The sequence below is a fragment of the Nothobranchius furzeri genome, chromosome 14 (genome assembly GCF_043380555.1).
Source record: "Nothobranchius furzeri strain GRZ-AD chromosome 14, NfurGRZ-RIMD1, whole genome shotgun sequence".
Taxonomy (NCBI): domain Eukaryota; kingdom Metazoa; phylum Chordata; class Actinopteri; order Cyprinodontiformes; family Nothobranchiidae; genus Nothobranchius; species Nothobranchius furzeri.
In genome coordinates this window covers 42858450-42885315 of record NC_091754.1, presented here as the reverse complement: position 1 = coordinate 42885315, position 26866 = coordinate 42858450, and the positions used below count along the sequence as shown (strand labels likewise).

At 43.6% G+C, this 26866-nt stretch overlaps 14 non-coding genes across 14 annotated transcripts; 6 read left to right on the top strand and 8 right to left on the bottom strand.

Moving 5' to 3' along the window:
- Nucleotides 1-652: 652 nt before the first annotated feature.
- On the bottom strand, nucleotides 653-723 carry trnag-gcc (transfer RNA glycine (anticodon GCC)). The gene has a single exon. It is a non-coding gene; the product is annotated as a tRNA-Gly (tRNA).
- Nucleotides 724-1968: 1245 nt separating this feature from the next.
- trnad-guc (transfer RNA aspartic acid (anticodon GUC)) lies at nucleotides 1969-2040 on the top strand. Its single transcript has one exon. It is a non-coding gene; the product is annotated as a tRNA-Asp (tRNA).
- Nucleotides 2041-2845: 805 nt separating this feature from the next.
- trnag-gcc (transfer RNA glycine (anticodon GCC)) lies at nucleotides 2846-2916 on the bottom strand. Its single transcript has one exon. It is a non-coding gene; the product is annotated as a tRNA-Gly (tRNA).
- Nucleotides 2917-4161: 1245 nt separating this feature from the next.
- On the top strand, nucleotides 4162-4233 carry trnad-guc (transfer RNA aspartic acid (anticodon GUC)). The gene has a single exon. It is a non-coding gene; the product is annotated as a tRNA-Asp (tRNA).
- An 805-nt stretch (nucleotides 4234-5038) lies between these two features.
- Nucleotides 5039-5109, bottom strand: trnag-gcc (transfer RNA glycine (anticodon GCC)). Its single transcript has one exon. It is a non-coding gene; the product is annotated as a tRNA-Gly (tRNA).
- A 1247-nt stretch (nucleotides 5110-6356) lies between these two features.
- On the top strand, nucleotides 6357-6428 carry trnad-guc (transfer RNA aspartic acid (anticodon GUC)). The gene has a single exon. It is a non-coding gene; the product is annotated as a tRNA-Asp (tRNA).
- An 805-nt stretch (nucleotides 6429-7233) lies between these two features.
- On the bottom strand, nucleotides 7234-7304 carry trnag-gcc (transfer RNA glycine (anticodon GCC)). Its single transcript has one exon. It is a non-coding gene; the product is annotated as a tRNA-Gly (tRNA).
- A 1249-nt stretch (nucleotides 7305-8553) lies between these two features.
- trnad-guc (transfer RNA aspartic acid (anticodon GUC)) lies at nucleotides 8554-8625 on the top strand. The gene has a single exon. It is a non-coding gene; the product is annotated as a tRNA-Asp (tRNA).
- An 805-nt stretch (nucleotides 8626-9430) lies between these two features.
- Nucleotides 9431-9501, bottom strand: trnag-gcc (transfer RNA glycine (anticodon GCC)). The gene has a single exon. It is a non-coding gene; the product is annotated as a tRNA-Gly (tRNA).
- Nucleotides 9502-10752: 1251 nt separating this feature from the next.
- trnad-guc (transfer RNA aspartic acid (anticodon GUC)) lies at nucleotides 10753-10824 on the top strand. Its single transcript has one exon. It is a non-coding gene; the product is annotated as a tRNA-Asp (tRNA).
- Nucleotides 10825-12728: 1904 nt separating this feature from the next.
- trnag-gcc (transfer RNA glycine (anticodon GCC)) lies at nucleotides 12729-12799 on the bottom strand. Its single transcript has one exon. It is a non-coding gene; the product is annotated as a tRNA-Gly (tRNA).
- Nucleotides 12800-14048: 1249 nt separating this feature from the next.
- On the top strand, nucleotides 14049-14120 carry trnad-guc (transfer RNA aspartic acid (anticodon GUC)). The gene has a single exon. It is a non-coding gene; the product is annotated as a tRNA-Asp (tRNA).
- A 793-nt stretch (nucleotides 14121-14913) lies between these two features.
- Nucleotides 14914-14984, bottom strand: trnag-gcc (transfer RNA glycine (anticodon GCC)). Its single transcript has one exon. It is a non-coding gene; the product is annotated as a tRNA-Gly (tRNA).
- A 2126-nt stretch (nucleotides 14985-17110) lies between these two features.
- Nucleotides 17111-17181, bottom strand: trnag-gcc (transfer RNA glycine (anticodon GCC)). The gene has a single exon. It is a non-coding gene; the product is annotated as a tRNA-Gly (tRNA).
- Between the last annotated feature and the right edge of the window lie 9685 nt (nucleotides 17182-26866).

Genomic DNA, 26866 nt, shown 5'->3' with positions numbered 1-26866 from the left:
GCCTGCATGTATCATGCATGGCACAGTAAAATGTGCAGCCTTCATTTTCTTTTCAGAATATTTACTTCTACTTGTTTTTCTCATTGTCACTGAGGTCTCTACATGTTTGTAATGGAAGCTTTTTGGATTTTGATACGGCATCTTGTTGGAACTCAATTTAACTGTAAGTCGTTTTGTAAGTTGAACCTGAATGCATAAATCAACATTTTTTAGCTTGCTTTCCACATCAACTGCACCACCGTGTCTTCATTTACACTTATTCGTTGAACTGCAGTGATTGATCATTTGATATGTTTTTAGCTGTCATTTAGGACAGCCATGGGAACACAGGGTTTCTTCCTAATGTGTCGTTTTTCTCAGCATTTCTGTGGTGGAAACCTTTAGGATGTTCAAACCATCTTTACTCATTGCCACAGCTCCAAGGGTAACCAATAAATGCTGTCTGACGACAATTGTTGCACATCATGCAATGCCATCTGTTGGCATAGATGTTTCAAAAGGCCCATTGAAGAATAGGCACATGAAGAGTAAGAGAACATTGTTCGTATTGGTGAGCGCATCACTGCCTATCACATGAGAGACTTGGATTATAGATGACTACTAACTTTGATGGATGCATTGGACAGGCTTTGAAATCCTATCCAACAGAGGTTGCATTGGCCGGGAATCGAACCCGGGCCTCCCGCGTGGCAGGCGAGAATCCTACCACTGGACCACCAATGCACACAAGCGCATTAGCAACGCCAGTACTCTTGGTGCACAGGACGGTAACATGAGCAGGCTTTTTTTTTTCGGTACTGGACTTCTAGCCTTTGGGTTTCACGATTGCTACATTTTCTGCCTATTAATTTGCTCAGCATTTCTGTGGTGACAACCATGAGGACCTTCAAAGAAGGTTTACCCATTGTAAACGTCACAAGTTGTACAAATAACACTTTTTGGACCATGCATGGGAGTCCAGGACAAGGTCCGGCGGCTATCAGTCCAGCCCTTAACCGGGGCCGGAAACGTCTTTCGTGCGTGGATGGAAAAAATCACCACCAGCGTAAAACCACACTGTCAACTGGTTATTAAAAAATTAAAGGGTGCAATTTAATTTAGGTACTCACTCTCTCCCTGAGTGGCAGACTCGCCCTGAGTCCGTGCGCGAGAGCCTGTTAATGGAAGTTCGTCTGCGGAGATAAACAGCCGGCCGATGGGGCAATTCTCAGCCCCCCGGACTTTGATGAGGAAGTGGCGCCACGCGGCTCTCCGAAGGCGAACTCCCACTGAAGGGATCTGCTCTCCCGGGTTTCAGCACCAAAAACGTTGGGTAATTTTTATTTGTCCTGTATTACCTCAAAGAAAACTCAGAGCACACGCAGAGGGATTAGATTGATAATTTGGTACATTGTAAACAACCTTAAACAGACAAGGAACACATACTTTGCAAAGTGTGAGATACTTTGCAAAGGGTGAGAAGAATCAATCCACACCAGTCGAAAACCAGTTTCCTCTCACCCCGAGTCGAAACTCTGGAGTGAATTTATTTGCAAGAACACACACACCCATAAATTCCTCAAAAACCCCCTTGGCCTCAGGAGTCCACAGAAGACAAAAGGGATTCTTCAGATAATAGATCAACGAGTCTCTTGGCCAGGGCAAGACGGTGTTCCTGCATAAGAGACTCCCAGTCTGGCCGGTTTGGCCTCCATATAATAGAACAAAAGTGCCTAAAGCATAAAGAAGTTGCTGCAAACATTTAAATGTAAATAAGTACCTCAAGCAGAAAGGAAGCCCTCAGGCAGAAAGGAATTCCTGCAAACATTTAGGGTGAGGTAATTCTGTTTTACAATCAGATTTACCTATCAGTAAAAGTCACAAGTTGTACAAATAACACTTTTTGGACCATGCATGTTGCCAATCATTCAAAGCCAACCAATGACTTTTATATAGCGGGTCAGTGGTTGGCTGATACATAATGTGAGTTCCTCGTTAGTATAGTGGACAGTATCCCCGCCTGTCACGCGGGAGACCGGGGTTCGATTCCCCGACGGGGAGACCGCAGTTAACTTTAGCTTCATGCATTGAACAAAATGGCCAATTTTGCACTTGACCATCACTTCAACTGCTGCTATTTAACCCCAGGTCTCTTGCGTGGCAGCTGTTGAATGCTACCACTGGCCTACCAACCAGGACACGCTAACCTTTATGGCCTGCACGTATCATGCATGGCACAGTAAAATGTGCAGCCTTCATTTTCTTTTCAGAATAGTTACTTCTACTTGTTTTTCTCATTGTCACTGAGGTCTCTACATGTTTGTAATGGAAGCTTTTTGGATTTTGATACGGCATCTTGTTGGAACTCAATTTAACTGTAAGTCGTTTTGTAAGTTGAACCTGAATGCATAAATCAACATTTTTTAGCTTGCTTTCCACATCAACTGCACCACCGTGTCTTCATTTACACTTATTCGTTGAACTGCAGTGATTGATCATTTGATATGTTTTTAGCTGTCATTTAGGACAGCCATTGGAACACAGGGTTTCTTCCTAATGTGTCGTTTTTCTCAGCATTTCTGTGGTGGAAACCTTTAGGATGTTCAAACCATCTTTACTCATTGCCACAGCTCCAAGGGTAACCAATAAATGCTGTCTGACGACAATTGTTGCACATCATGCAATGCCATCTGTTGGCATAGATGTTTCAAAAGGCCCATTGAAGAATAGGCACATGAAGAGTAAGAGAACATTGTTCGTATTGGTGAGCGCATCACTGCCTATCACATGAGAGACTTGGAATATAGATGACTACTAACTTTGATGGATGCATTGGACAGGCTTTGAAATCCTATCCAACAGAGGTTGCATTGGCCGGGAATCGAACCCGGGCCTCCCGCGTGGCAGGCGAGAATCCTACCACTGGACCACCAATGCACACAAGCGCATTAGCAACGCCAGTACTCTTGGTGCACAGGACGGTAACATGAGCAGGCTTTTTTTTTTCGGTACTGGACTTCTAGCCTTTGGGTTTCACGATTGCTACATTTTCTGCCTATTAATTTGCTCAGCATTTCTGTGGTGACAACCATGAGGACCTTCAAAGAAGGTTTACCCATTGTAAACGTCACAAGTTGTACAAATAACACTTTTTGGACCATGCATGGGAGTCCAGGACAAGGTCCGGCGGCTATCAGTCCAGCCCTTAACCGGGGCCGGAAACGTCTTTCGTGCGTGGATGGAAAAAATCACCACCAGCGTAAAACCACACTGTCAACTGGTTATTAAAAAATTAAAGGGTGCAATTTAATTTAGGTACTCACTCTCTCCCTGAGTGGCAGACTCGCCCTGAGTCCGTGCGCGAGAGCCTGTTAATGGAAGTTCGTCTGCGGAGATAAACAGCCGGCCGATGGGGCAATTCTCAGCCCCCCGGACTTTGATGAGGAAGTGGCGCCACGCGGCTCTCCGAAGGCGAACTCCCACTGAAGGGATCTGCTCTCCCGGGTTTCAGCACCAAAAACGTTGGGTAATTTTTATTTGTCCTGTATTACCTCAAAGAAAACTCAGAGCACACGCAGAGGGATTAGATTGATAATTTGGTACATTGTAAACAACCTTAAACAGACAAGGAACACATACTTTGCAAAGTGTGAGATACTTTGCAAAGGGTGAGAAGAATCAATCCACACCAGTCGAAAACCAGTTTCCTCTCACCCCGAGTCGAAACTCTGGAGTGAATTTATTTGCAAGAACACACACACCCATAAATTCCTCAAAAACCCCCTTGGCCTCAGGAGTCCACAGAAGACAAAAGGGATTCTTCAGATAATAGATCAACGAGTCTCTTGGCCAGGGCAAGACGGTGTTCCTGCATAAGAGACTCCCGGTCTGGCCGGTTTGGCCTCCATATAATAGAACAAAAGTGCCTAAAGCATAAAGAAGTTGCTGCAAACATTTAAATGTAAATAAGTACCTCAAGCAGAAAGGAAGCCCTCAGGCAGAAAGGAATTCCTGCAAACATTTAGGGTGAGGTAATTCTGTTTTACAATCAGATTTACCTATCAGTAAAAGTCACAAGTTGTACAAATAACACTTTTTGGACCATGCATGTTGCCAATCATTCAAAGCCAACCAATGACTTTTATATAGCGGGTCAGTGGTTGGCTGAAACAGAATGTGAGTTCCTCGTTAGTATAGTGGACAGTATCCCCACCTGTCACGCGGGAGACCGGGGTTCGATTCCCCGACGGGGAGACCGCAGTTAACTTTAGCTTCATGCATTGAACAAAATGGCCAATTTTGCACTTGACCATCACTTCAACTGCTGCTATTTAACCCCAGGTCTCTTGCGTGGCAGCTGTTGAATGCTACCACTGGCCTACCAACCAGGACACGCTAACCTTTATGGCCTGCACGTATCATGCATGGCACAGTAAAATGTGCAGCCTTCATTTTCTTTTCAGAATAGTTACTTCTACTTGTTTTTCTCATTGTCACTGAGGTCTCTACATGTTTGTAATGGAAGCTTTTTGGATTTTGATACGGCATCTTGTTGGAACTCAATTTAACTGTAAGTCGTTTTGTAAGTTGAACCTGAAATCATAAATCAACATTTTTTAGCTTGCTTTCCACATCAACTGCACCACCGTGTCTTCATTTACACTTATTCGTTGAACTGCAGTGATTGATCATTTGATATGTTTTTAGCTGTCATTTAGGACAGCCATTGGAACACAGGGTTTCTTCCTAATGTGTCGTTTTTCTCAGCATTTCTGTGGTGGAAACCTTTAGGATGTTCAAACCATCTTTACTCATTGCCACAGCTCCAAGGGTAACCAATAAATGCTGTCTGACGACAATTGTTGCACATCATGCAATGCCATCTGTTGGCATAGATGTTTCAAAAGGCCCATTGAAGAATAGGCACATGAAGAGTAAGAGAACATTGTTCGTATTGGTGAGCGCATCACTGCCTATCACATGAGAGACTTGGATTATAGATGACTACTAACTTTGATGGATGCATTGGACAGGCTTTGAAATCCTATCCAACAGAGGTTGCATTGGCCGGGAATCAAACCCGGGCCTCCCGCGTGGCAGGCGAGAATCCTACCACTGGACCACCAATGCACACAAGCGCATTAGCAACGCCAGTACTCTTGGTGCACAGGACGGTAACATGAGCAGGCTTTTTTTTTTTTCGGTACTGGACTTCTAGCCTTTGGGTTTCACGATTGCTACATTTTCTGCCTATTAATTTGCTCAGCATTTCTGTGGTGACAACCATGAGGACCTTCAAAGAAGGTTTACCCATTGTAAACGTCACAAGTTGTACAAATAACACTTTTTGGACCATGCATGGGAGTCCAGGACAAGGTCCGGCGGCTATCAGTCCAGCCCTTAACCGGGGCCGGAAACGTCTTTCGTGCGTGGATGGAAAAAATCACCACCAGCGTAAAACCACACTGTCAACTGGTTATTAAAAAATTAAAGGGTGCAATTTAATTTAGGTACTCACTCTCTCCCTGAGTGGCAGACTCGCCCTGAGTCCGTGCGCGAGAGCCTGTTAATGGAAGTTCGTCTGCGGAGATAAACAGCCGGCCGATGGGGCAATTCTCAGCCCCCCGGACTTTGATGAGGAAGTGGCGCCACGCGGCTCTCCGAAGGCGAACTCCCACTGAAGGGATCTGCTCTCCCGGGTTTCAGCACCAAAAACGTTGGGTAATTTTTATTTGTCCTGTATTACCTCAAAGAAAACTCAGAGCACACGCAGAGGGATTAGATTGATAATTTGGTACATTGTAAACAACCTTAAACAGACAAGGAACACATACTTTGCAAAGTGTGAGATACTTTGCAAAGGGTGAGAAGAATCAATCCACACCAGTCGAAAACCAGTTTCCTCTCACCCCGACTCGAAACTCTGGAGTGAATTTATTTGCAAGAACACACACACCCATAAATTCCTCAAAAACCCCCTTGGCCTCAGGAGTCCACAGAAGACAAAAGGGATTCTTCAGATAATAGATCAACGAGTCTCTTGGCCAGGGCAAGACGGTGTTCCTGCATAAGAGACTCCCGGTCTGGCCGGTTTGGCCTCCATATAATAGAACAAAAGTGCCTAAAGCATAAAGAAGTTGCTGCAAACATTTAAATGTAAATAAGTACCTCAAGCAGAAAGGAAGCCCTCAGGCAGAAAGGAATTCCTGCAAACATTTAGGGTGAGGTAATTCTGTTTGACAATCAGATTTACCTATCAGTAAAAGTCACAAGTTGTACAAATAACACTTTTTGGACCATGCATGTTGCCAATCATTCAAAGCCAACCAATGACTTTTATATAGCGGGTCAGTGGTTGGCTGATACATAATGTGAGTTCCTCGTTAGTATAGTGGACAGTATCCCCGCCTGTCACGCGGGAGACCGGGGTTCAATTCCCCGACGGGGAGACCGCAGTTAACTTTAGCTTGATGCATTGAACAAAATGGCCAATTTTGCACTTGACCATCACTTCAACTGCTGCTATTTAACCCCAGGTCTCTTGCGTGGCAGCTGTTGAATGCTACCACTGGCCTACCAACCAGGACACGCTAACCTTTATGGCCTGCACGTATCATGCATGGCACAGTAAAATGTGCAGCCTTCATTTTCTTTTCAGAATAGTTACTTCTACTTGTTTTTCTCATTGTCACTGAGGTCTCTACATGTTTGTAATGGAAGCTTTTTGGATTTTGATACGGCATCTTGTTGGAACTCAATTCAACTGTAAGTCGTTTTGTAAGTTGAACCTGAATGCATAAATCAACAGTTTTTAGCTTGCTTTCCACATCAACTGCACCACCGTGTCTTCATATACACTTATTCGTTGAACTGCAGTGATTGATCATTTGATATGTTTTTAGCTGTCATTTAGGACAGCCATTGGAACACAGGGTTTCTTCCTAATGTGTTGTTTTTCTCAGCATTTCTGTGGTGGAAACCTTTAGGATGTTCAAACCATCTTTACTCATTGCCACAGCTCCAAGCGTAACCAATAAATGCTGTCTGGCGACAATTGTTGCACATCATGCAATGCCATCTGTTGGCATAGATGTTTCAAAAGGCCCATTGAAGAATAGGCACATGAAGAGTAAGAGGTCATTGTTCGTATTGGTGAGCGCATCACTGCCTGTCACATGAGAGACTTTGATTATAGATTACTACTACTTTTGATGGATGCATTGGACAGGCCTTGGAATCCTATCCAACAGAGGTTGCATTGGCCGGGAATCGAACCCGGGCCTCCCGCGTGGCAGGCGAGGATCCTACCACTGGACCACCAATGCACACAAGCGCATTAGCAACGCCAGTATTCTTGGTGCACAGGACGGTAACATGAGCAGGCTTTTTTTTTTCTTTTCGGTACTGGACTTCTAGCCTTTGGGTTTCACGATTGCTACATTTTCTGCCTGTTAATTTGCTCAGCATTTCTGTGGTGACAACCATGAGGACCTTCAAAGAAGGTTTACCCATTGTAAACGTCACAAGTTGTACAAATAACACTTTTTGGACCATGCATGGGAGTCCAGGACAAGGTCCGGCGGCTATCAGTCCAGCCCTTAACCGGGGCCCGAAACGTCTTTCGTGCGTGGATGGCAAAATCACCACCAGCGTAAAACCACACTGTCAACTGGTTATTAAAAAATTAAAGGGTGCAATTTAATTTAGGTACTCACTCTCTCCCTGAGTGGCAGACTCGCCCTGAGTCCGTGCGCGAGAGCCTGTTAATGGAAGTTCGTCTGCGGAGATAAACAGCCGGCCGATGGGGCAATTCTCAGCCCCCCGGACTTTGATGAGGAAGTGGCGCCACGCGGCTCTCCGAAGGCGAACTCCCACTGAAGGGATCTGCTCTCCCGGGTTTCAGCACCAAAAACGTTGGGTAATTTTTATTTGTCCTGTATTACCTCAAAGAAAACTCAGAGCACACGCAGAGGGATTAGATTGATAATTTGGTACATTGTAAACAACCTTAAACAGACAAGGAACACATACTTTGCAAAGTGTGAGATACTTTGCAAAGGGTGAGAAGAATCAATCCACACCAGTCGAAAACCAGTTTCCTCTCACCCCGACTCGAAACTCTGGAGTGAATTTATTTGCAAGAACACACACACCCATAAATTCCTCAAAAACCCCCTTGGCCTCAGGAGTCCACAGAAGACAAAAGGGATTCTTCAGATAATAGATCAACGAGTCTCTTGGCCAGGGCAAGACGGTGTTCCTGCATAAGAGACTCCCGGTCTGGCCGGTTTGGCCTCCATATAATAGAACAAAAGTGCCTAAAGCATAAAGAAGTTGCTGCAAACATTTAAATGTAAATAAGTACCTCAAGCAGAAAGGAAGCCCTCAGGCAGAAAGGAATTCCTGCAAACATTTAGGGTGAGGTAATTCTGTTTGACAATCAGATTTACCTATCAGTAAAAGTCACAAGTTGTACAAATAACACTTTTTGGACCATGCATGTTGCCAATCATTCAAAGCCAACCAATGACTTTTATATAGCGGGTCAGTGGTTGGCTGATACATAATGTGAGTTCCTCGTTAGTATAGTGGACAGTATCCCCGCCTGTCACGCGGGAGACCGGGGTTCAATTCCCCGACGGGGAGACCGCAGTTAACTTTAGCTTCATGCATTGAACAAAATGGCCAATTTTGCACTTGACCATCACTTCAACTGCTGCTATTTAACCCCAGGTCTTTTGCGTGGCAGCTGTTGAATGCTACCACTGGCCTACCAACCAGGACACGCTAACCTTTATGGCCTGCACGTATCATGCATGGCACAGTAAAATGTGCAGCCTTCATTTTCTTTTCAGAATAGTTACTTCTACTTGTTTTTCTCATTGTCACTGAGGTCTCTACATGTTTTTAATGGAAGCTTTTTGGATTTTGATACGGCATCTTGTTGGAACTCAATTTAACTGTAAGTCGTTTTGTAAGTTGAACCTGAATGCATAAATCAACATTTTTTTGCTTGCTTTCCACATCAACTGCACCACCGTGTCTTCATTTACACTTATTCGTTGAACTGCAGTGATTGATCATTTGATATGTTTTTAGCTGTCATTTAGGACAGCCATTGGAACACAGGGTTTCTTCCTAATGTGTCGTTTTTCTCAGCATTTCTGTGGTGGAAACCTTTAGGATCTTCAAACCATCTTTACTAATTGCCACAGCTCCAAGGGTAACCAATAAATGCTGTCTGACGACAATTGTTGCACATCATGCAATGCCATCTGTTGGCATAGATGTTTCAAAAGGCCCATTGAAGAATAGGCACATGAAGAGTAAGAGAACATTGTTCGTATTGGTGAGCGCATCACTGCCTATCACATGAGAGACTTGGATTATAGATGACTACTAACTTTGATGGATGCATTGGACAGGCTTTGAAATCCTATCCAACAGAGGTTGCATTGGCCGGGAATCGAACCCGGGCCTCCCGCGTGGCAGGCGAGAAACCTACCACTGGACCACCAATGCACACAAGTGCATTAGCAACGCCAGTACTCTTGGTGCACAGGACGGTAACATGAGCAGGCTTTTTTTTTTTTCTTTTCGGTACTGGACTTCTAGCCTTTGGGTTTCACGATTGCTACATTTTCTGCCTGTTAATTTGCTCAGCATTTCTGTGGTGACAACCATGAGGACCTTCAAAGAAGGTTTACCCATTGTAAACGTCACAAGTTGTACAAATAACACTTTTTGGACCATGCATGGGAGTCCAGGACAAGGTCCGGCGGCTATCAGTCCAGCCCTTAACCGGGGCCCGAAACGTCTTTCGTGCGTGGATGGCAAAATCACCACCAGCGTAAAACCACACTGTCAACTGGTTATTAAAAAATTAAAGGGTGCAATTTAATTTAGGTACTCACTCTCTCCCTGAGTGGCAGACTCGCCCTGAGTCCGTGCGCGAGAGCCTGTTAATGGAAGTTCGTCTGCGGAGATAAACAGCCGGCCGATGGGGCAATTCTCAGCCCCCCGGACTTTGATGAGGAAGTGGCGCCACGCGGCTCTCTGAAGGCGAACTCCCACTGAAGGTATCTGCTCTCCCGGGTTTCAGCACCAAAAACGTTGGGTAATTTTTATTTGTCCTGTATTACCTCAAAGAAAACTCAGAGCACACACAGAGGGATTAGATTGATAATTTGGTACATTGTAAACAACCTTAAACAGACAAGGAACACATACTTTGCAAAGTGTGAGATACTTTGCAAAGGGTGAGAAGAATCAATCCACACCAGTCGAAAACCAGTTTCCTCTCACCCCGAGTCGAAACTCTGGAGTGAATTTATTTGCAAGAACACACACACCCATAAATTCCTCAAAAACCCCCTTGGCCTCAGGAGTCCACAGAAGACAAAAGGGATTCTTCAGATAATAGATCAACGAGTCTCTTGGCCAGGGCAAGACGGTGTTCCTGCATAAGAGACTCCCGGTCTGGCCGGTTTGGCCTCCATATAATAGAACAAAAGTGCCTAAAGCATAAAGAAGTTGCTGCAAACATTTAAATGTAAATAAGTACCTCAAGCAGAAAGGAAGCCCTCAGGCAGAAAGGAATTCCTGCAAACATTTAGGGTGAGGTAACTCTGTTTGACAATCAGATTTACCTATCAGTAAAAGTCACAAGTTGTACAAATAACACTTTTTGGACCATGCATGTTGCCAATCATTCAAAGCCAACCAATGACTTTTATATAGCGGGTCAGTGGTTGACTTATACAGAATGAGAGTTCCTCGTTAGTATAGTGGACAGTATCCTCGCCTGTCACGCGGGAGACCGGGGTTCGATTCCCCGACGGGGAGACCGCAGTTAACTTTAGCTTGATGCATTGAACAAAATGGCCAATTTTGCACTTGACCATCACTTCAACTGCTGCTATTTAACCCCAGGTCTCTTGCGTGGCAGCTGTTGAATGCTACCACTGGCCTACCAACCAGGACACGCTAACCTTTATGGCCTGCACGTATCATGCATGGCACTGTAAAATGTGCAGCCTTCATTTTCTTTTCAGAATAGTTACTTCTACTTGTTTTTCTCATTGTCACTGAGGTCTCTACATGTTTGTAATGGAAGCTTTTTGGATTTTGATACGGCATCTTGTTGGAACTCAATTTAACTGTAAGTCGTTTTGTAAGTTGAACCTGAATGCATAAATCAACATTTTTTAGCTTGCTTTCCACATCAACTGCACCACCGTGTCTTCATTTACACTTATTCGTTGAACTGCAGTGATTGATCATTTGATATGTTTTTAGCTGTCATTTAGGACAGCCATTGGAACACAGGGTTTCTTCCTAATGTGTCGTTTTTCTCAGCATTTCTGTGGTGGAAACCTTTAGGATGTTCAAACCATCTTTACTCATTGCCACAGCTCCAAGGGTAACCAATAAATGCTGTCTGACGACAATTGTTGCACATCATGCAATGCCATCTGTTGGCATAGATGTTTCAAAAGGCCCATTGAAGAATAGGCACATGAAGAGTAAGAGGTCATTGTTCGTATTGGTGAGCGCATCACTGCCTGTCACATGAGAGACTTGGATTATAGATGACTACTAACTTTGATGGATGCATTGGACAGGCCTTGGAATCCTATCCAACAGAGGTTGCATTGGCCGGGAATCGAACCCGGGCCTCCCGCGAGGCAGAAAGGAATTCCTGCAAACATTTAGGGTGAGGTAACTCTGTTTGACAATCAGATTTACCTATCAGTAAAAGTCACAAGTTGTACAAATAACACTTTTTGGACCATGCATGTTGCCAATCATTCAAAGCCAACCAATGACTTTTATATAGCGGGTCAGTGGTTGGCTGATACAGAATGTCAGTTCCTCGTTATTATAGTGGACAGTATCCCCGCCTGTCACGCGGGAGACCGGGGTTCGATTCCCCGACGGGGAGACCGCAGTTAACTTTAGCTTCATGCATTGAACAAAATGGCCAATTTTGCACTTGACCATCACTTCAACTGCTGCTATTTAACCCCAGGTCTCTTGCGTGGAAGCTGTTGAATGCTACCACTGGCCTACCAACCAGGACACGCTAACCTTTATGGCCTGCACGTATCATGCATGGCACAGTAAAATGTGCAGCCTTCATTTTCTTTTCAGAATAGTTACTTCTACTTGTTTTTCTCATTGTCACTGAGGTCTCTACATGTTTGTAATGGAAGCTTTTTGGATTTTGATACGGCATCTTGTTGGAACTCAATTTAACTGTAAGTCGTTTTGTAAGTCGAACCTGAATGCATAAATCAACATTTTTTAGCTTGCTTTCCACATCAACTGCACTACCGTGTCTTCATTTACACTTATTCGTTGAACTGCAGTGATTGATCATTTGATATGTTTTTAGCTGTCATTTAGGACAGCCATTGGAACACAGGGTTTCTTCCTAATGTGTCGTTTTTCTCAGCATTTCTGTGGTGGAAACCTTTAGGATGTTCAAACCATCTTTACTCATTGCCACAGCTCCAAGGGTAACCAATAAATGCTGTCTGACGACAATTGTTGTACATCATGCAATGCCATCTGTTGGCATAGATGTTTCAAAAGGCCCATTGAAGAATAGGCACATGAAGAGTAAGAGGTCATTGATCGTATTGGTGAGCGCATCACTGCCTGTCACATGAGAGACTTTGATTATAGATTACTATTAACTTTGATAGATGCATTGGACAGGCTTTGGAATCCTATCCAACAGAGGTTGCATTGGCCGGGAATCGAACTCGGGCCTCCCGCGTGGCAGGCGAGAATCCTACCACTGGACCACCAATGCACATAAGCGCATTAGCAACGCCAGTACTCTTGGTGCACAGGACGGTAACATGAGCAGGCTTTTTTTTTCTTTTCGGTACTGGACTTCTAGCCTTTGGGTTTCACGATTGCTACATTTTCTGCCTGTTAATTTGCTCAGCATTTCTGTGGTGACAACCATGAGGACCTTCAAAGAAGGTTTACCCATTGTAAACGTCACAAGTTGTACAAATAACACTTTTTGGACCATGCATGGGAGTCCAGGACAAGGTCCGGCGGCTATCAGTCCAGCCCTTAACCGGGGCCGGAAACGTTTTTCGTGCGTGGATGGAAAAAATCACCACCAGCGTAAAACCACACTGTCAACTGGTTATTAAAAAATTAAAGGGTGCAATTTAATTTAGGTACTCACTCTCTCCCTGAGTGGCAGACTCGCCCTGAGTCCGTGCGCGAGAGCCTGTTAATGGAAGTTCGTCTGCGGAGATAAACAGCCGGCCGATGGGGCAATTCTCAGCCCCCCGGACTTTGATGAGGAAGTGGCGCCACGCGGCTCTCCGAAGGCGAACTCCCACTGAAGGGATCTGCTCTCCCAGGTTTCAGCACCAAAAACGTTGGGTAATTTTTATTTGTCCTGTATTACCTCAAAGAAAACTCAGAGCACACGCAGAGGGATTAGATTGATAATTTGGTACATTGTAAACAACCTTAAACAGACAAGGAACACATACTTTGCAAAGTGTGAGATACTTTGCAAAGGGTGAGAAGAATCAATCCACACCAGTCGAAAACCAGTTTCCTCTCACCCCGAGTCGAAACTCTGGAGTGAATTTATTTGCAATAACACACACACCCATAAATTCCTCAAAAACCCCCTTGGCCTCAGGAGTCCACAGAAGACAAAAGGGATTCTTCAGATAATAGATCAACGAGTCTCTTGGCCAGGGCAAGACGGTGTTCCTGCATAAGAGACTCCCGGTCTGGCCGGTTTGGCCTCCATATAATAGAACAAAAGTGCCTAAAGCATAAAGAAGTTGCTGCAAACATTTAAATGTAAATAAGTACCTCAAGCAGAAAGGAAGCCCTCAGGCAGAAAGGAATTCCTGCAAACATTTAGGGTGAGGTAACTCTGTTTGACAATCAGATTTACCTATCAGTAAAAGTCACAAGTTGTACAAATAACACTTTTTGGACCATGCATGTTGCCAATCATTCAAAGCCAACCAATGACTTTTATATAGCGGGTCAGTGGTTGGCTGATACAGAATGAGAGTTCCTCGTTAGTATAGTGGACAGTATCCCCGCCTGTCACGTGGGAGACCGGGGTTCGATTCCCCGACGGGGAGACCGCAGTTAACTTTAGCTTGATGCATTGAACAAAATGGCCAATTTTGCACTTGACCATCACTTCAACTGCTGCTATTTAACCCCAGGTCTCTTGCGTGGCAGCTGTTGAATGCTACCACTGGCCTACCAACCAGGACACGCTAACCTTTATGGCCTGCACGTATCATGCATGGCACAGTAAAATGTGCAGCCTTCATTTTCTTTTCAGAATAGTTACTTCTACTTGTTTTTCTCATTGTCACTGAGGTCTCTACATGTTTGTAATGGAAGCTTTTTGGATTTTGATACGGCATCTTGTTGGAACTCAATTTAACTGTAAGTCGAACCTGAATGCATAAATCAACATTTTTTAGCTTGCTTTCCACATCAACTGCACCACCGTGTCTTCATTTACACTTATTCGTTGAACTGCAGTGATTGATCATTTGATATGTTTTTAGCTGTCATTTAGGACAGCCATTGGAACACAGGGTTTCTTCCTAATGTGTCGTTTTTCTCAGCATTTCTGTGGTGGAAACCTTTAGGATGTTCAAACCATCTTTACTCATTGCCACAGCTCCAAGGGTAACCAATAAATGCTGTCTGACGACAATTGTTGCACATCATGCAATGCCATCTGTTGGCATAGATGTTTCAAAAGGCCCATTGAAGAATAGGCACATGAAGAGTAAGAGGTCATTGTTCGTATTGGTGAGCGCATCACTGCCTATCACATGAGAGACTTGGATTATAGATGACTACTAACTTTGATGGATGCATTGGACAGGCTTTGGAATCCTATCCAACAGAGGTTGCATTGGCCGGGAATCGAACCCGGGCCTCCCACGTGGCAGGCGAGAATCCTACCACTGGACCACCAATGCACACAAGCGCATTAGCAACGCCAGTACTCTTGGTGCACAGGACGGTAACATGAGCAGGCTTTTTTTTTCTTTTCGGTACTGGACTTCTAGCCTTTGGGTTTCACGATTGCTACATTTTCTGCCTGTTAATTTGCTCAGCATTTCTGTGGTGACAACCATGAGGACCTTCAAAGAAGGTTTACCCATTGTAAACGTCACAAGTTGTACAAATAACACTTTTTGGACCATGCATGGGAGTCCAGGACAAGGTCCGGCGGCTATCAGTCCAGCCCTTAACCGGGGCCGGAAACGTCTTTCGTGCGTGGATGGAAAAAATCACCACCAGCGTAAAACCACACTGTCAACTGGTTATTAAAAAATTAAAGGGTGCAATTTAATTTAGGTACTCACTCTCTCCCTGAGTGGCAGACTCGCCCTGAGTCCGTGCGCGAGAGCCTGTTAATGGAAGTTCGTCTGCGGAGATAAACAGCCGGCCGATGGGGCAATTCTCAGCCCCCCGGACTTTGATGAGGAAGTGGCGCCACGCGGCTCTCCGAAGGCGAACTCCCACTGAAGGGATCTGCTCTCCCGGGTTTCAGCACCAAAAACGTTGGGTAATTTTTATTTGTCCTGTGTTACCTCAAAGAAAACTCAGAGCACACGCAGAGGGATTAGATTGATAATTTGGTACATTGTAAACAACCTTAAACAGACAAGGAACACATACTTTGCAAAGTGTGAGATACTTTGCAAAGGGTGAGAAGAATCAATCCACACCAGTCGAAAACCAGTTTCCTCTCACCCCGACTCGAAACTCTGGAGTGAATTTATTTGCAAGAACACACACACCCATAAATTCCTCAAAAACCCCCTTGGCCTCAGGAGTCCACAGAAGACAAAAGGGATTCTTCAGATAATAGATCAACGAGTCTCTTGGCCAGGGCAAGACGGTGTTCCTGCATAAGAGACTCCCGGTCTGGCTGGTTTGGCCTCCATATAATAGAACAAAAGTGCCTAAAGCATAAAGAAGTTGCTGCAAACATTTAAATGTAAATAAGTACCTCAAGCAGAAAGGAAGCCCTCAGGCAGAAAGGAATTCCTTCAAACATTTAGGGTGAGGTAACTCTGTTTGACAATCAGATTTACCTATCAGTAAAAGTCACAAGTTGTACAAATAACACTTTTTGGACCATGCATGTTGCCAATCATTCAAAGCCAACCAATGACTTTTATATAGCGGGTCAGTGGTTGGCTGATACAGAATGTGAGTTCCTCGTTAGTATAGTGGACAGTATCCCCGCCTGTCACGCGGGAGACCGTTGTTCGATTCCCCGACGGGGAGACCGCAGTTAACTTTAGCTTGATGCATTGAACAAAATGGCCAATTTTGCACTTGACCATCACTTCAACTGCTGCTATTTAGCCCCAGGTCTCTTGCGTGGCAGCTGTTGAATGCTACCACTGGCCTACCAACCAGGACACGCTAACCTTTATGGCCTGCACGTATCATGCATGGCACAGTAAAATGTGCAGCCTTCATTTTCTTTTCAGAATAGTTACTTCTACTTGTTTTTCTCATTGTCACTGAGGTCTCTACATGTTTGTAATGGAAGCTTTTTGGATTTTGATACGGCATCTTGTTGGAACTCAATTTAACTGTAAGTCGTTTTGTAAGTTGAACCTGAATGCATAAATCAACATTTTTTAGCTTGCTTTCCACATCAACTGCACCACCGTGTCTTCATTTACACTTATTCGTTGAACTGCAGTGATTGATCATTTGATATGTTTTTAGCTGTCATTTAGGACAGCCATTGGAACACAGGGTTTCTTCCTAATGTGTCGTTTTTCTCAGCATTTCTGTGGTGGAAACCTTTAGGATGTTCAAACCATCTTTACTCATTGCCACAGCTCCAAGGGTAACCAATAAATGCTGTCTGACGACAATTGTTGTACATCATGCAATGCCATCTGTTGGCATAGATGTTTCAAAAGGCCCATTGAAGAATAGGCACATGAAGAGTAAGAGGTCATTGTTCGTATTGGTGAGCGCATCACTGCCTGTCACATGAGAGACTTGGATTATAGATGACTACTAACTTTGATGGATGCATTGGACAGGCCTTGGAATCCTATCCAACAGAGGTTGCATTGGCCGGGAATCGAACCCGGGCCTCCCGCGTGGCAGGCGAGAATCCTACCACTGGACCACCAATGCACACAAGCGCATTAGCAACGCCAGTACTCTTGGTGCACAGGACGGTAGCATGAGCAGGCTTTTTTTTTTTTTTTCGGTACTGGACTTGTAGCCTTTGGGTTTCACGATTGCTACATTTTCTGCCTGTTAATTTGCTCAGCATTTCTGTGGTGACAACCATGAGGACCTTCAAAGAAGGTTTACCCATTGTAAACGTCACAAGTTGTACAAATAACACTTTTTGGACCATGCATGGGAGTCCAGGACAAGGTCCGGCGGCTATCAGTCCAGCCCTTAACCGGGGCCCGAAACGTCTTTCGTGCGTGGATGGCAAAATCACCACCAGCGTAAAACCACACTGTCAACTGGTTATTAAAAAATTAAAGGGTGCAATTTAATTTAGGTACTCACTCTCTCCCTGAGTGGCAGACTCGCCCTGAGTCCGTGCGCGAGAGCCTGTTAATGGAAGTTCGTCTGCGGAGATAAACAGCCGGCCGATGGGGCAATTCTCAGCCCTCCGGACTTTGATGAGGAAGTGGCGCCACGCGGCTCTCCGAAGGCGAACTCCCACTGAAGGGATCTGCTCTCCCGGGTTTCAGCACCAAAAACGTTGGGTAATTTTTATTTGTCCTGTATTACCTCAAAGAAAACTCAGAGCACACACAGAGGGATTAGATTGATAATTTGGTACATTGTAAACAACCTTAAACAGACAAGGAACACATACTTTGCAAAGTGTGAGATACTTTGCAAAGGGTGAGAAGAATCAATCCACACCAGTCGAAAACCAGTTTCCTCTCACCCCGAGTCGAAACTCTGGAGTGAATTTATTTGCAAAAACACACACACACACACCCATAAATTCCTCAAAAACCCCCTTGGCCTCAGGAGTCCACAGAAGACAAAAGGGATTCTTCAGATAATAGATCAACGAGTCTCTTGGCCAGGGCAAGACGGTGTTCCTGCATAAGAGACTCCCGGTCTGGCCGGTTTGGCCTCCATATAGTAGAACAAAAGTGCCTAAAGCATAAAGGAGTTGCTGTAAACATTTAAATGTAAATAAGTACCTCAAGCAGAAAGGAAGCCCAGGGTGAGGTAACTCTGTTTGACAATCAGATTTACCTATCAGTAAAAGTCACAAGTTGTACAAATAACACTTTTTGGACCATGCATGTTGCCAATCATGCAAAGCCAGCCAATGACATTTATATAGCGGGTCAGTGGTTGGCTGATACAGAATGTGAGTTCCTCGTTAGTATAGTGGACAGTATCCCCGCCTGTCACGCGAAGGCCAGCCGCATAAAGGCGTAATGCACTGACAGCCAATCAAATTGCAGCTTAAAGCCGGAGCGCATCAACAACTTCCAAAACCAGACTTGCCAGCCTGCTGTGGGTTCGAAAACTGTTAAGTCAAAAATGTGTAAATTTTTCAGCAGCTTTTTTCATTTTTATGGTTCATATTCCAATGAATAACATAAACATTATTTTGAAAAAAATTGAATCTACACCTATATAAAAATTATTGTGAGCAGGAAAGATACATACATGTGTGTGTTTGTTTATATGCGTGTGTGTGTGTGTGTATGTGTGTGTGTGTGTGTGTGTGTGTGTGTGTGTGTGTGTGTGTGTGTATACGTATATCTATATAAATGAATTAATACTTCAGATGTAAATACAGTCTGGGTTATTTTCAATCATCTTTATTATAATTCAAATCTTAAAAACATTTTTTATAAACAATCTAGGAATTTGAATAGTAGCAATACATTTAAAGAAAGAATGATCCATCTCCACAATTTTAGCTATTTACAAAAAGTGCTGAACACTTTAAATGGAAGAAATATAACTTTCTTTAACACTCCCACTGTCCTAATGGGTGACCCCTCGAGGAAAGTTGACCATTGAGCAGGGTTGATGGTTTATCCCTTGGGTCCACGTGGCAGGGGTGAGGTGGTGCTCACTCCTCATCGCTGCCACGTGGACCCAAGGGATAAACCATCAACCCTGCTCAATGGTCAACTTTCCTCGAAGAGTCACCCATTAGGACAGTGGGAGAGTTAAAACAAGGACCTTGAGAAGAGTAAACATCCAGGCATGCATCATTAACCATCAGAAAACAGTATTGCACAATAACAAAATGTTTACCTTATTTACAGTATTAAACATCACAAAGCTGTGGCCAGCAGATCAACAATCACTTCTGTTTTTCTGCTGCCCATCTTTTCTTTTCTGTCTCATAAAAGGAAGACTGACAGAACTGTCTCCACGTCATTTCCTCCATCATTCCTTCTGCTTTGTACAGAGAGAAGACTTTACTGGGACAGTAGATGTATTTCCCTGTTACACCAGGAAACCCGGTGTGGACATGAGGACTGTCTCGTCCTTGTTTGATTGGCTTGTGGCAGAACCTGCATAGCCTTCCGGTGGGATGCTCCTCTTTTGCCTTCCTCTTTTTTCGTTCCTCCATAACCTGTTTTGTTTCTGTGGAGTGCAGCTTTGCAGCCTCAAGCTCTCTCATATAAAAAAAGTTGAGTTGGCAAAATCAACAAATGGCATCCGTGGATCTGTCAGACCCTCTGGTGCATAGGTCTGGTGGACTTTAACGGAGCAATAAAAGTATTTAACCTCTCCTGACTGGTAAAAGAAGTGAACACTGGATCCATCCCCCCGAAACGTGACTTCGGCTGGCCACATGCAACACAGTTTCTTGTTCTTTTTTTTTTGCAGGTTGTTGTTGTTGTTGTTCCTGGTGCTTTTGGACAATGTCTTTTACCATTTTCTCAATTTCTGTTTTTGTCAGAGGGGGGTCCTGTGTCTTAATTCTGGGTGGGTTGACAGTGGCAGGGGGAATGGTTACCACGGGAACAGCAACAGTCTCACTGCCTTCTGTGAGGTTATGCCACAGCTGTTGGGTCTCCAAAATTGTCTCTGAACTGGTGTTGAGTGATGAGCTTGTGTTTGTTGTCTTAGCCAGGTGCTTTATGTAGCGTGAGAGATGCTGTTTAGTGGTGGGATGCAGGAGGCTGTTGGGGTCTCTGGAAGCAGCTTGAACCAGAACGGCATACTCTGCAGCGACTTTAGTAAGAAAGTCTTTTTGCCCACAATGCTTTGCCATGATCTGGTCAATGGTTTCCCTCATTGGCTGTGTCCACCGAGAATGGTCCAAGACAAACAGCAGACCACCAGTTTTGATGGGACCTGTGCGAGCAGCATGAGGATAGGCTGCAAAAGGCAGTGGTGGTGGTAGTACTACTGGGACATTTGATGGAGAGAAAATAAGAAAACCAAGAAGAAAATGTATTCATTTGTGTTAGAATATAAAGCCAAAAGTAAATATAGGAGGAGGATGAAAAGGTGACGTGAATTACCTTTGTTTGGGCTGGGCTGGACTGTGGTCTGTGTGCCGAGCGCAGTTACACCAGCAGCGTCGTCCTGAAACGAGCAATGTAGTTGGTTGATGATCATTTGAATGTTGTTATTTGAAATGTGTCAGAACTAAAGCAAGGATCATGGTTACCTGAGCAAAGGGCTCCACCTTCACCTCCTCAAGTAGGTCAGTAGCTGTCACAAAGGGAGGGGTTGGCTCTGAGGTGGGAGAAGCTGGAGTGTTCTGTGCCCTGTGCTTATTCCAGTCCAGAGGGACGGGTTGACAGCCGGGCTCCAAATACTGCAGTCCAAACCGTTCTCCAGTGTCTGCATTGGAAACACGCAGGGCAGGATACTTGGCTTGTCCCATGACTTCCTCTGAAAGTTTGTTCAGCTCCGACACCAAAGCTGGATCGAAAACCAAAGGGAGCTGAACATCAGGCTGCTTCAGGTCCAGAAGGCGTTGAAAATTCCAGCGAGCCACTCCAATCATTCCCTGCGCCTGGAAAAGCTCTGTGGAGACCTGAGTTCCTGTGACCCACTTGGACTGATGAAAATGAAAACCCTCCTGCTGAGAGGTACCTCGCACAGGGATCCAGACAGGTACAGCTGCCTCCTCCCCCTTCACATGGTTAAGTTGGACCATGCCACCATGTCTGTAGAGGACTCCCTCACCAACCTCTGGGTCACTCAGACAGCCCCGGAGAATGTGGACACGCTGAATCCTCCACACTTTCAGCATGCTCGGTTTAAAAACTGGCACTCTGTCAGGGTCACTTTCTGAGAAGAACTTCTGCAGAACACCCTCTACTCTCACCAGCAACTCTCTCGGCTGTGGGATCTTGGTACGACAGTGCTGCCTGATATGCTGCTTAGTTGGATTTGGTGGTGTTATGCCACAGAAGACATAGGCTTGCCTCAGTCGACGCAGGTCTGCCTGGGAGACTGGTGATCGTTTCCCCGCCGGGGAGACCGCAGTTAACTTTAGCTTGATGCATTGAACAAAATGTCGAATTCTCACTAAAACAGTTTGCACTTGACCATCACTTCAACTGCTGGTATATAACCACAGGTGGTTCGCTCATTTGGTAAAACTCGTTCGCACGTTCGTCTTTGGTTACTCTCGTTAGGATTTTGGATATTGGATTGGAATTTGTATTGGATAAATTGGCTTTAGACTTCGGACCGCCCTTTGACTTAGACCTCGGATCGCCCCTTTTGTATTTATATAATTATTCTCGGTTATTTAATCCCCATCCCCTTCTGGGTTGGCGTTTTCCGTTCTCCCCTTTTGTAAATAACTGTCTTTGTGTTTGTGTATATAACTCTTTGTGGTTTTGTAATAAAATTCTTGTTCTTTCTAAGCGACACAGCACTCTGTTTATTATTTACCCACACACTAATTTTATTACTCCCCTCCTCATCTCTCCTAGAGAGCCGGGGACGTAATAGTAGATTCGAAGGTCGGAGAGGTCGGCTGACCTCTGGCACTGATGCTTCAGTCCAGAGATGTCTCGGGTCACGACAGATGGGTGGAACCACGCGCCTGGGACTCTTAAGGAGTCTAAACAATATCAGCTTGTTCTGTAGGAAGTTGCGGTATCAGCTTCGCAGGTGCAAAAAGATTTTGATGATGTGTCAAAAGCTTTGATGGTCAGAGAGGGTTTGCTTCGGGTGGCCGGTCTGAAGCTTTCTCTAGAACTGAGAGATCACCCGAGAGTGATCCAGTTTTGATGTTCTCATGTTATGGTTGTGTAGCCAACCAAAAGCTGACAGGTCTGAGAAATGTTACCAAGACAACTCAGAAACACACCTTCCTTGATACAGATGCTCTGACTGGGGTAAAGGCTATTTATGTACCAGAGTTTAACTTAACCTTACTTTGTTTATGTGTGAGTGCAAATGGTTATGACCTTGTCATATCAACATGCTGAAATGTATTTCAATCGCTGTAATCATAACATAATATTCATTTCACACTTCAGTCATTGAGCACAAATTAATGAAACATTTTATTATATTATAATTATTATAAGTAGCAATAAACAAATGTTTATTTAATGATCATCTAGCTTATAAGTTGTAGAAGTTCATATCTGATTTAGGAAATCATTCTTTGACTTAGCAACTAATCTGGGCTGCGAGTGTCCTTATATGGAGGCACGAGGACCCGAAAGATTGGACCTTGAGGAGAGAATGTTATTGTTGACATGTCGTTATCTGTTTTCAGAGCTGCAGAGACTCTGAGCTCCAGCTGATGGGATGAAGGCAGGCCAATTTAAAGGGGACACATGCAATCTTGTGTCTCCTTTTTGACCAGATGTTTAATGGTCAAACTGTACCTAAAAACTGACCATTGCTGGACGTTACATAGCTCTGCAGTCACATGGGTCTGATGCTCATTAATTATTCAGAATTTTAGGCTTTTAATACACTTAAACAGAAGAGTGACAAAAAATCCACCTCCTTCAGAGTTGTCATGAGTGTAAACTAGATCTATTAAACCTAAAACATGTTTTGGTACCAGGCTGTAAACATGTTTATTTCTGCTGTGAAAATGGTATTTTTAACATGGGAGTCAATGAGGATTTGCTCATTTCTGACACCAGCCCCTAGTGGATAAGGGTGGAACTGCATTTTTTGTCACTTCCTGTTTTGCTTCATATCCAGACCCAAATTATGGGGGCTTGTTTCAACCACATAACCAGCAGTCTACATTTTGCTCAACGCTTAGGAGAAGCTGAGCTACATATACAAACTGTGAAAAGACTTCTGAAGAAGGCAGAGGACCCCTATCTCACACTTCTGGCCATCAGAACAACTCCACTGGCTAACGGATATAGCCCAGCATAACTACTGATGGGACAGAGACTTTGTACACCAGTTCCTCAGCTTCCCTCTCTGCTCATTCCAAGTCTGTCCAACAAGACTTTAGTGGAGGCAAGAGAGAAAGAGGCGAGACAAAAAAATCAACATTGTGTACAACTGGAGACATCGAGTGAGAAATCTTCCTCAATTCTCACAACCAGTGTGGATAACTGACACCAGGAGTGTAGGGACAGTCATCTCCCCACATTCTGCACCTCGCTCATGGTGAAAGGCCCTTCAGGACCCATCAGGCGGGACAGACGTCACTTATGTAACGTGCAGAAAGGGTCAATTTTGACCTATATATTGACCTGCATAGTAACCGGTCATCTATAGAGATAATTCCACTGTCTAGGTGGATTTTCTATTCTATCTTCTAACACCCAGAAGATTCTGCATTTCATGAAGACAAGATTGTCAAACTAGGTCTCCTCCAAAGACTGTCCTCTTATCTTATCTCAGACTGCTGGATTCCACACTCTGAATAAAAAGTGAACTTTTACAACTCATAAGTTAAATGTCTTAAGGTCACTCAGTGTTTACGTATCCTTTACAACTCAATAAATTGCTTTGAACCTATTGTACGCAAGCGCATTGTCACTCAGCTTCTGTTGCCGATTATTGATTATTCTGATATTTTGTAACAAAACTCAACAGTTTCTAGCCTGCGGTCTCTTGATGTTGTCTACAACAGTTTGTGTCGTTTCATTTTGCGGTGTTCTTTTAACACTCATCATTGTTATATGTATGAACTTCTTGGTTGGCTGCCTTTAAAAGCTAGACGACAATTTCATTGGTTGATATTTATGTTTAAGTGCATTTATTTTGATTTTCCACTTTATCTAAAAACTCTTTTGGTTCCCATTGATTCCTTGTATTCCACCTGCTTAACTACTCTTCCATCATTTGTTGTTCCTCGTTTTAAAAAGGAGGTGGGTAGACTCGCCTTTTGTGTTAAAGCTCCTCTGGACTGGAATAAATTACCCACTGAATTAAGATCCATCTCAACAATTTGTCAGTTTTCCCGCACTGTTTATGCTTATGTAAAGCCAAGCTGTAGTTGCTTTGTTTAATCTTTATTATAATGCTTTTGTGCATTCACTGGCTAACATGCTGTATTTTGTTGCCAAACTTTGTATTCAATTGGGATATTACTTCACTTTAGGTTTATTTACGGTGTAATTTCTTGCCCTTATTTCTCTTTGAGTGCCTCACAGCAGTTTTATTTCATTTAATTTTGTATATAGGTATGTATGTACGTATGTACACGTGTGGGTATCTATGTATCCATGCTTATGTGTGTGTATATATATATATTTATACATATCGTTAATTTTACTATTATTATTTATTTACGTTCCTTCTTTTCTTTTTTTTAAGTCTGTTATAACTTTCTAACTCTGCCACCTTATTTGTTATTGGTTATGTTGTAGGAGGACCTGCTCGAAAACGAGATCTCAACCAGTTTATCCTCCGGAAAAACATAAGTTAAATAAATAATAATAAATAATCATTTATAATCATATGGTTGAATGAACCAGATGTTACATGAAATGTTTGAATAATCTGTGCCTAATTCAATGAAGTTGAAATGAATATTGTTCCTACAATGACCCATTTATATCTTATGATCAGTACTGTTTGATTTAACAAGTTAATCATTATCGACACTCATACACAATGTTCTTTAGATGCAAATTAAGGTAAGGTCATTTCACATAAAGTTTAAAGATTCTTTATCCATAGAATTAGAACAGCTTGTATCTGGAAGGTGTGGCTTTCTGAGGAATGTTTAGTAAAGCCCACAAACATGTCAAATTCTGATTCACAGATATCAAAACAGGTGGATTATTCAAACTAGAGTGAGTTCCCGAGTTATTCAGTTTCGAGCAGAATTCTGAAGTGGCCAATTTGGAACAAGCCTCCTTGAGACATCTATCACACACACACACACACACACACACACACACACACACACACACACACACACACACACACACACACACACACACATACACACACACACACACACACACACACACACACACACACACACACACACACAAACAGTCAAAACCAGTTTGCACACTGCAAGCTGATACAGACTTACGGCTCTATAAGAGTCACATCCACTTTGGACGCATACACACGTTCCTTCCTGTTGTGACCTGGAGACATCCCAAGACTGGAATTGGTCGCACTGCGATTATTCTACGAACTTCGGTGCCTTGAGGTCCCCGACTTCGTGAGAAGTCTGCTGGGGGGTCTCAGATCAGAGTTTGTAGACACAACAGATTGCGTCTGATGCTGTTTTATTCATAAACATCTCTAGTTTATAGCAATCCACAAATTCTTTACACCCAGAATTCATAATCTCTTTCAGATACAAAGGTTCTGATATACATCTACATTACATCACACCATCTACAACTCACATTCCATCACCGCATATACACTCCATCACATATTCATACTGTAGCTTGCCATGCGTTATAATTAGTTTAGAAAAATTATTATTCTTTTTTTACTATGTACTTGACTCTGCCTGAATTAATACGAAGTGTATTCATGGTCCCTGTACAAGGAAAGAATCCTAAACTCTTCTGGTTAAACATTCAAAGATCAATTACGTTGATGTTTCATATTTATATGGAATCACATCTTATTGTTCATCATTAAACTACGTAGAAACACTACACTTACTGCCATTGCCAGCAGTCACACTACAAGTGATTTCCCCAAGTTGCTTGCATACACCACAAAAAGGTGCCATTGCCTCACTAAAGCATCCGCTGTCAGCAGCGATGACTCCAAAGACAAACTAACTAACTAACTAACTAAAACTTTATTTATACAGCGCCTTCACATGGCCCAAGGACCAAACAAAGTGCTGCACAGCAGAAATGAACATAAAAAATAAATAAAAACATATAAAACCATTTAAAAACCAACAAAAACATGCAGATAAAATCTAGGTGGGGCAGCAAAAAGTGCAAAGCCATCCGTTAACGAGGCTCTTCCTGAATAAAAACTAAAGAATAAAAGAGAGTTTTCAGCTGGCTCTTAAACTTGCCGAGCGTGCTGGACTGTTTAACCCATGTAGGTAGCTCATTCCAGAGCCTCGGCCCCAGCACAGAGAAAGCACGACCCCCTTGAGATTGTAGTCTGTGTTTAGAAACGACCAACAGTCCTTGATGTGCTGACCGAAGGTTCCTTGCGGGAACATAAGGATAGATTAGATCTGCCAGATAACGTGGAGCCAACTCATTTAAACATTTAAAAACAATCACCAGAACTTTAAACGAAATTCTAAAAGAGACTGGAAGCCAGTGTAGGGATGCCAAGACAGGCGTGATGTGTTCAGATCTCCTGCTACCAGTCAGTAACCTGGCTGCCGCATTTTGGACCTTCTGTAGTTTCGCTATGGAGGCCTGCTTGATGCCTGCATAAAGCGAGTTACAGTAGTCCAGTC